This window comes from Myxocyprinus asiaticus, chromosome 6 (assembly GCF_019703515.2).
Source record: "Myxocyprinus asiaticus isolate MX2 ecotype Aquarium Trade chromosome 6, UBuf_Myxa_2, whole genome shotgun sequence".
NCBI classification, from domain to species: domain Eukaryota; kingdom Metazoa; phylum Chordata; class Actinopteri; order Cypriniformes; family Catostomidae; genus Myxocyprinus; species Myxocyprinus asiaticus.
In genome coordinates, this window is record NC_059349.1 from 7,062,410 (window position 1) to 7,072,825 (window position 10,416).

Consider the following 10,416-nt stretch of genomic DNA (forward strand, 5'->3'; position numbering starts at 1 on the left):
GCACACCAACACCATGGTCATTTAACCAACTTTTGGTGCTTTTGGCAGTGTGGGCAGGTGCCAAATCCTGCTGGAAAATGAAATCAGCATCTTTAAAAAGCTGGTCAGCAGAAGGAAGCATGAAGTGCTCCAAAATTTCTTGGTAAACGGGTGCAGTGACTTTGGTTTTCAAAAAACACAATGGACCAACACCAGCAGATGACATTGCACCCCAAATCATCACAGACTGTGGAAACTTAACACTGGACTTCAAGCAACTTGGGCTATGAGCTTCTCCACCCTTCCTCCAGACTCTAGGACCTTGGTTTCCAAATGAAATACAAAACTTGCTCTCATCTGAAAAGAGGACTTTGGACCACTGGGCAACAGTCCAGTTCTTCTTCTCCTTAGCCCAGGTAAGACGCCACTGACATTGTCTGTGGTTCAGGAGTGGCTTAACAAGAGGAATACGACAACTGTAGCCAAATTCCTTGACACGTCTGTGTGTGGTGGCTCTTGATGCCTTGACCCCAGCCTCAGTCCATTCCTTGTGAAGTTCACCCAAATTCTTGAATCGATTTTGCTTGACAATCCTCATAAGGCTGCGGTTCTCTCGGTTGGTTGTGCATCTTTTTCTTCCACACTTTTTCCTTCCACTCAACTTTCTGTTAACATGCTTGGATACAGCACTCTGTGAACAGCCAGCTTCTTTGGCAATGAATGTTTGTGGCTTACCCTCCTTGTGAAGGGTGTCAGTGATTGTCTTCTGGACAACTGTCAGATCAGCAGATTGTGTAGCCTAGTGAACCAAACTGAGAGACCATTTTGAAGGCTCAGGAAACCTTTGCAGGTGTTTTGAGTTGATTAGCTGATTGGCATGCCACCATGTTCTAATTTTTTGAGATAGTGAATTGGTGGGTTTTTGTTAAATGTGAGCCAAAATCATCACAATTAAAAGAACCAAAGACTTAAACTACTTCAGTCTGTGTGCATTGAATTTATTTAATACACGAGTTTCACAATTTAAGTTGAATTACTGAAACAAATGAACTTTTCCATGACATTCTAATTTATTGAGATGCACCTGTAAATTCTGTTATATTAACCAATTTCTTTTAGATATGCCAACAATGCATCAAATACTGTGTACTGACCAGATGAATGTTGCAAAAACGTCTGTAGAGATATGTTGATACTCTTGTTTCTTAATTTTTGTATGAGCTTGATTCTTTCCTCATCATATGCTTTACAGGAGAGAAGCACATGCAGTTTCCAGCTGATCACATTGTATACAGTTTCCAGATACATGCTTTCCTATTATAGAAAGTGAAAAGTTCACACCAGAGTGCCCACTACAGAGACGTGATTATTGATTCTGCTCTCTCTGTCCTATAACTGCCTCTGCCAACAAAAATCTGTCTTTGAATATTATATCGTAGGGCTGAAACGATTAGTCGACGTTATTGACAACGTCGACAATAAAAAATTTACGACAAAAATGTTCACTACCGAATAGTCGTTTGATCTCATTTAACGTAACATGAGATCACATGAAACTCTAATGATGACGTGCGAGAGCAGTTCACGCCTGACTGATAGGAAGAATTACACAGATCACAGTCCAGATGAACTCTAAACTTTCCAAACAGCTTCAGGTGATGTACATCACAAAGTTTGAGGGAATTATACAAAAATACAAAATAAGTAAATACAGAAGCACTCTCATTGTGGAATAAGCGGAGCCGGAGCTCTTTAAAGGAAACACCTCGGCGTTACATCTTAAATGCAGTTATATTTAATGCGTTATAGCTTTATTAAAGTTCAAATAATACAGAAGCAGATCATGTAAATAACTACAAACTCTGAAACTGTCATTTCTCTGTACGGTCAGCGCCTCTTCTATGAGCTGTGCGAATGTCCTGATCTAAGGGGGAGGGATTGAAACTGCACCCGGTTGATGTACGCTCTGTCACGGGGATGCTCATCCCTCGAGCGTGCACGCTTGATGCAGCTAGATTATAACGTGATGGCACGCAACTTATTGTATCATAATATATGTCACTGTGCATTTCTTATCGTGAAGAAAATTGGCAATACGCAGCTTTATAAATAAGAGAGAGTTTGTTTTTTTGAGAGTTAAAGATGGATTGAAGTGAACAGAAAGGTGAGAGAGTCTTCGCCCCAATTTACACTGCAACAAAATAAATTTTGTATTAGTTTTTGTTTTGGCTTGTTTTCCAATATAAATATCTAAAACGCCTTTAAAACAATGTACATTTACTTTAGCAGCTATACTGCAGAAGAACAAATTGTTATCTGAGAATGTTGAATATAATATTAAAAATACAAATATTTTAAAATAGAACAAAATTCTTTAAAAAAGATGCATTCACCTGAGAATCAGCATATAAGATATTTAGACTTGCTTTTAGAGAATAGATCTTTTATAGTATATAAAGTATATTTTGTCTTTACTGAACTGACAGAAGTATGAACAAGTGAAAAAATACACTTATATATAAAAAACACTTATATTTAATATTCTCTTAAATCAAGTCTAAATATCTTATATGTTGCTTCTCAAATAAATGCATCTTGTTTTAAGGATTTTTAGACAATTTTAAATGAAAAAAAAACACTTGATAACAATAGGATTTTTTGCAGTGAATTTCTTTACTGAATTAAACTTAATAGAAAGTATTTCTTTCCCTTTAATTCAGTGAATGTCATTTAGAGGTATTTTTAAAAGATGATTTTGTCCTCTTTATTGTTAGTAAGCACGTTTAATACAACCTTTTAAGTCAGGGCACAAGCTGAATAATCGGTTAAGAGCTAATGATTAATCGTAGCAATAATTGCAGAATAGTCAAATATTCATTCTAATAATCATTAGATTAATCGATTTCTATCGGTACAGTTTTTGTTAGCAAACACTCTTAACCATCACTTTAATTCTGCTTTACCCAGTGTGATGTCTAAAGTCTATCGGTTGATGTTTTAAAGCTTGCTTTGCCAGATAATCAGCCTCTTCATTCCCTTAAACCCCTACGTGAGCAAGTACCCATAAGAAGTATATGACAATACCTAGTCTGTTAATTCTAAATATGCTTTGTAGAATTTCACAGACTACATCATCTCTGGATGATGGCCTCCCCCTCGCCAGAATACTGAATATGAGACAGCGCATACTAGAGCATTCATTGGTTGGATTTCCTCCACCCATTGCAGTGCTAACATAATTGCCAATAATTCTGTGGTATAAACTGATATATGGTCTGTTGTCCTTTTCTTTACATATATTTTAAAATGTGGGATGGATATTGCTGATGCTGTATGACCAGAAATAGGGTCCTTTGAACCATCTGTATAAATCTGTAATACAAAAAAATATTTCTGGTTTATATATTGTCTAACCACAACCTCCTTGTGAAATCTCACATGGTTTATTATTGGTTATTTCCTGTAGCTGCAGATCTACATTTGGCACTGAAAACAACCATGGGGTGTTGCAGACCAAACAATGGTGGGGCTAATCTCCATACTTCTCAGACCCATTTCCTGAGCCTTTCTACCAGCAGTCCAACCAAAACTTGTGACTTTGTTGTTTCCATGTTCCCAGGAATCCTCTAATATCTTTTTCACAGGATGATTATCTGCATGACCTCTAACTGATACCCAATAGACCATAGACAATTTATGTCTTCGTATGTCCAGCGGTATTTTGCATGAATCGTAATGATTCATGAAGCGTTCCATTCAACTCGTAGAGTCAGAATTTCCACGTTTCAACTAGAGAAAGTCCAACGAAATGACACATTGTGTCGGACTTCTAACTTGGAAACTCATGCAGAAATCTTCAACTCCCATTTCGTCGAGATGTAAATGTGTGTTATGTCACACAAACTTGTCGGCATCCAGGGCAGGGAGGTTTGCAGTCAGTGACAAACATTCACTTTTATTAAATAATATCCATTAATGAGTCAAAGTTCTTACATTAAATGATAATAAAACGTGTTAAGCAAACGTTTTGCAGAGACAGGTGTTCAAAACACGGTTAATTACACTCTCTTTTGATTATCCTAATGATAGCATTGCAGCATCGTATCCGTTTGGTTGCTATGAGAGGTCTCTGACAATCAATGTACCCCTCAAAATCACAATGTAATCAATCTCAAAATTAAAATTAAGCTCTTTGACACGTTTAGTTGTCAGGTAATTGTCACTGAATTTGAATTAATTGAAAAGTCACATCATGCGTGACCACCATCGATTATCATTTTCATGATAGATCATTGCTGCCACGTCTGAGTACCCGAGTACTTGAGTATTCGTGCCCAATCCTAGTGTGGTTGCCTTCCAGTCCGCTGCGTGTCAGCTGGGTGTCCAAGGAGGATACCTTGTCTTCGCCCGCGTGTCAGGAGCTAGATTGCCCTACCCTACTGGGTGTCATTCTGCACCTCAATAAGTTTCAACGGAGCTCTGCCGAGTTTTCGATGTGGCCTTGCTGCAGTATGATGAACCGATCACCGCCCGGAGGAGGCGGTGGAGGAACCAGGCGCCTGCTCCTCAGTCGCTGACAGCATCCACGGCCACGAGGGCTGGTTCTCTGCTGCTTCCAGCATCTACGGCCATGAAGGCCATTCCCCTGCCACTGCCAACAGCCACGGAGGTCATTCTCCTACTGCTGCCAACAGCCACGGGGGCCGTTTCCCTGCTGCTGCCATCGTACACTGCCATGGAAGCTGTTCCATGAGTCGCTGACTGCGTCCACGGCCATGAGGGCCATTCCCCTGCTGCTAGCTGCTGACAGCGCCCATGGTCACTGAGGCAGATCCCCTGGTGCAGCCAGCGCCCACACCTGCCATGGTCAACGAGCCAGCACCCTCGCCTGCCACGGTCAACGAGCCAGTTCCTGAAACCTCGGCCATTCCAGAGCCAGCACCAGAAGCCTTGACCACCCCAGAACCAACACCTGAAGCCTCAGCCGTCCTAGTGCCAGTGTCCTCGGTCACGAAGGCCATTTCCCAGTCGCTGTCATGCGTCTTCTGATAATTACAATAACAGAAAAACAAAACGTTTTTACATGTGTACACTTGTTGTCTATTTGTATGGCTTTCGCCCTATGTGGAAAACAAATGCGAGGTTAAGGAAACGGGAGTGGTTGGGAAGAAAATCATTGCACGCAGAGAACAGGTGTAATGGAAGTCAGCTGTTACGTGATAGCTGTGCAGTATGAATAAACCTCACTCCCCTGGCCTCAAGAGGCGCACTAACGACTGATGCTAGAGGCTGTAGCCTATAGCTTCCTTGTTAGTGCACCCGCCTCCCATGCCAGTTCAAATCCTGCTCAGAGCCGGTTGAGTAGGACCGGTTACAGTGGTGCCGTGACCCAAATGGGAGTGAGGTTTAAGGAGGTGAGTGTAACGGGAGCCAGCTGGTATGTGCTGTGCAGTGTGTGTAAACCTCACTCCCCTGGCCTCAAGAGGCACACTAGCGACTGACGCTAGAGGCTGTAGCCTATAGCTTCCTTGTTAGTGCACCCGCCTCCCATGTCAGTTCAAATCCTGCTCAGAGCCGCTCGAGTAGGACCGGTTACAGTGGTGCCGTGACCCAAATGGGAGTGAGGTTTAAGGAGGTGAGTGTAACGGGAGCCAGCTGGTCCATGCTGTGCAGTGTGTGTAAACCTCACTCCCCTGGCCTCAAGAGGCACACTAGCGACTGACGCTAGAGGCTGTAGCCTATAGCTTCCTTGTTAGTGCACCCGCCTCCCATGCCAGTTCAAATCCTGCTCAGAGCCGCTCGAGTAGGACCGGTTACAGTGGTGCCGTGACCCAAATGGGAGTGAGGTTTAAGGAGGTGAGTGTAACGGGAGCCAGCTGGTACGTTCTGTGCAGTGTGTGTAAACCTCACTCCCCTGGCCTCAAGAAGCACACTAGTGACTGACGCTAGAGGCTACAGCCTTTAGCATCCTCGTTAGTACGCCCGCCTCCCATGCTGGAGACGCCTTTAGCATCCTCGTTAGTGCTCCCGCCTCCCATGCTGGAGACGCTGGTTCGAAGCCCGTTCTAAGCGGTTGAGCATGACCGGTTACATAGGTAAACATGGAGTAAAAATCAACAGGAGAGTTCCGGTGCGGGATAGAAACTCGTGGAAAGGAGAAAACAGTCCCGCGCAGACCTGTATTGGGACGGATGATCATAGTGCTTTTTTGTCACTTTGTACAGTGTTTGCAGTGAATGTTATCATTCTTTATAGTGAATGGTCACTCACCTGATTTCCTTAAGCCCTCTTCACAGATGCACTTTAGTGCTGCGGTCTCGTGATCATGTGACATGCAGCACAGTCTACAGTGCACGTTCAAGACATATTTAATTTAAGATGACTGTACACAGTGTTTCCCCCGAGTCCACTCGAGTAACTATCATTTCCTGACACTGCTTTCCACTCCAATTTAAACCAACAAGGTGTAGCAGCCCCATTGACTAAAACAAATTTGATCTCTTTCACTGATGTTTGTGGTTGTGTTCCTTTTATTCCTTTCACATGTTTTGACTCCACAACACACTATAAGAGCTAAAAACAAGCAAATAAAACAATATGGGTATTTGCAGGGGGAAATGTATTTAAACAAACCAATGAGACAATACAATTTGCTATTTTACAACAAAATCACACATTTAGCCCAACATCTATGCATAAACAACATAAATCTGACCATAAACCAAAGTAACTGACATGAAGATAAATATATTCAAAATCTAAACACATAAAATTAACATTACTGACCTTGTGTGCTTATCAACCAGGTATCAAAAACAAAAAACTAAATGGGCAAATTTCCACTTTACAGCTCTAACTACACTGTGGCTCATTAAAGGTGCAGTATATAAGATTCAGAAACCCTTGTTATTAATGACACCTGTGGCCGTTAAGTGAACTGCAGTGCATGTGGAAGCTGGAGGAGCTGAACACGCAGCGCCAGCTGAAGCTGCAGCCCGACGATGTTAGGAAAGGTAGGTAGGGTGGTGTAGGTAGTTTTTTTGCAAATAGAGTTTTGATGGTCCAGAGGGAGATAGGTGGCGGTAATGCACCAGTGGGTTTGTGAACCGCCATAAAACAGCAAGAAGAAGAAGCAGTGAACTGCAGCCATCTACCCGTTGCTTGTGCTTGAGCTTGTGCACACACTCCATAGGGACATGAGCAAGCAAGCATCGGCAAAAACAATGACGTAACGTACAAAGAGGCTGAACGTGATTCACCGGCATCATGCTGACAGATGAGGTAGCATAATTTAGGGTGATCACACGTCCTCTTTTTCCCGGACATGTCCTCTTTTTCGGACCTTAAAAAAAGTGTCTGGCTGGGATTTCTAAATTTGCAAAAATGTCCGGGATTCGGCTTTAGTTGCATTATGATGTGCATCTGGTCTAATATTCTAATATTTATTATTCATTGTGTGTGCGCGCATATTTGCATTGCTTTAACCCCTCTTTGTAAGTCCCGCCTTCTCGCACACCAATTGGTCGATTATAAGAGGCTTGCAGCAACTATTGGCCAAATTCCTGCCTGTCAATCTCTCCGCGAACGCGCAAAGCGCTGTTGTGTTCAGCATCAAACAGTTGCTTGACAGCAGCAGCAAATGACAGCTGAGTGGAAACAATGCCCAAACGAAAGTGCAAATTTACAGAAGATTTGCACAAAAAATTCCCATGCTTTCGTTCAGGTCGAGATCCGTGGGAAGCAGAATGTATGACATGTAAAGCTGGCACTTATGTGTCAGTTGCTAATAAAGGTGCAAGTGATTTAGAAGCACACATTAGCTCTGCGAAGCATAAAGGGTCAGCAAAAGGTGAAAGTTAATCAAGTAAATTAACGGACTACTTTTTGCGACCAGGTAAAATTGTTATCACATTGTTTTATTTTCCATGGCCATTCAAAATAATAGTGATAGTAAATGAAGGCACACTCATGGCATCAAATATTTTATTTTAGTACATGGACATTCAAAAGAATGTTGGAAATTTGTATTTATTTATATATACATGTATTTATGTTATGCTAAGAGAGTGTATTTTTCACTGTATTAAAGTTTGTATTAGTAGTAACACTGTTTTGAACCCTATTATTCCACCCCACCCCAATACCCTCCCTCTTCCCCCCACGAAAAAAAAGGTGTCCTCTTTTTGGAAAACCAGAATATGGTCACCCTAGCAAAATTAAAATTCCCGCATAGCCAGACGGCTTGTTTTAGTACAAACTTTGAGACTAAACTAAAACTACTTATCAGCTAACAAAGCATACTGATACACACATACATCTACTATACCAGACAGTTTACTGTTGCACTGCACTGTTATGTTGCACTATTGTATGTTTTGTATGTCATATGTTGTACTTCGATCAAGAAACCAGCGTATTTGCTTAAATTTATCCTGTATACCCGACTTTTAGTATAAAGAGAAGATTGTTGAAATTATTTGAAAGTTACGAAGCAAGGTAGCTCGCAATTCATCAGCGTTAGCAGGCGAGATCAAGTTAGCTAAAATTACACAGATCAATCCTTATGGCACTATATTTCACATGCTTTGCAGTTATGTAAGCTTACCTGTCCAATAAGAAGAACGCCACTTCAGGATCGGTTTTGATCCCCAAAATCGAACGAAGGTCCCTCCAGTAATCAAATGACCTGCCGATGTTCACTCTAGTTTTCTCTCGACCATGATCATGTTCCCGCTTAACCAGACGGGATTCAGTAGATTTTTTATTTTTTTTATTTTTTTTGGGCTTACTCTGAGTTTGTGTAGGAGTCGGTCTTGTGCTGGGAGCCGGACGTTTGCTTGATTCCATCTCTAAGATAACATTACCTAGTGTTACAGTTTGTTGCTGCTGTTGAATAGTGGAAGAGAAGCTATTACTGTCTGAGGCAAGGCTCTCGGGAGTGTGCATAAACGTCATACCCTTTGGATTTTCCCTGCAAAAGTGACCTGCTCCCTTCGCGTGAAAATCAGTCTACAGGCTTTAGTAGGCAACCTTGAAAGTCTGGGAAGGGCTCATTTTTTAAGTTGCGTTACAAGCCGTTCACACATTGGCAAAAAAAAAGGTGAATACTATGTGAAAATTGTTACATACTGCACCTTTAACTGTTATGTATGTGGTGTGCTAATTGCTCTCTCCTCTTCTATTCTCTCTCCCGTTCTTCAGGGGCACTTCAAAATAAAACATAAGGGGGAAATAATAACAGTAAAAACATAAAAACTACCTGGTTTTATTGGAGGCCTGCCTCTGACTTGGGAAATTACCAATCACAGTTTAGAATTTGGGGTGGCACCTTGGGTGGCCAGTCAAATTCTAGGGGGGGAACACGCCCCTGCTGCACATGTTGGGGTATTATGGATTGAGGTTGCTAATAGATTAGCCTAAAAAGCTTTACAGGAGAGGGAAATTGATGTTCAGGTGCCTATGGTTGTAAACAAGAGCGTAGCCAGGAAATTACTTTTGGGAGGGCCTCAATAAAAATGGATGGGACAAGGTTTTGCCCACATTGTTTTTTTTTTATTTTTATTTTTATTTTTTTTTTTACAAATTCTCCTTAACAACAGAGAAGCGGCACATTCAATCAGTTCTTTCACACTTTCAGAAATCAGAATTTATGCATTTTTAAACTGTTTTATAAATATATATTTGAAGTCAAATAATAATCTCTAATATTCTGGGTAGTAATAGCCCACCCCGGCCCACCCTTGGCTATGCCACTGGTTGTAAATGAGACAAAATCTAAAATAAAGAAAAAGTTCATAAATAAATAGCAGGAAAGATGGAACAGAAGCAACTCGGGTGGTGAGGAAACTGCACAAGGGAGGGAATAGAAAAGCAGAGATGATGTTTTATTAACTAGATAAAATTGGGACATACAGGTTTTAATTCAACTTGTAAATCAAGGGTTAGCATGGAAATGGGATTTGTGATTGTTTTGGTGTTTTAGAGGATATGTAGTAGTGTCAGGTTTTCAGAGCATCATTTGCGCAGGTATATACAGTGGGTGGCGGTAATGCTACTAATGAGTTAACAAACATTAACAAAGTTTTTTTTTTTTTTTTTTTAAATGTACAAACAAACAAACAAGGCAACTTTAGAAATCAACCCTCTGATAACAAGGCAGACAGTCCAAAAAAAAAAAAAAAAAAAAAACATCATGACAAGTTGCACAGTGTTAGCATTGTGTAGCAAATAACACAAAAACATACAAAGGATATTAAGTAAAAAAAAAAAATAAAAAAAAAAATTTGCAATGGGATAAAGACACATTACAATGCATCTAAATCATGTAACATTTTCATAAGTGTAATAGCTTGAAATTATACATAGGGACATTCTCAACTTTCCAAGTTCATTTTTAAAATGTGGAAATGAATGGGGTCCATTATAACACGGAAGAAG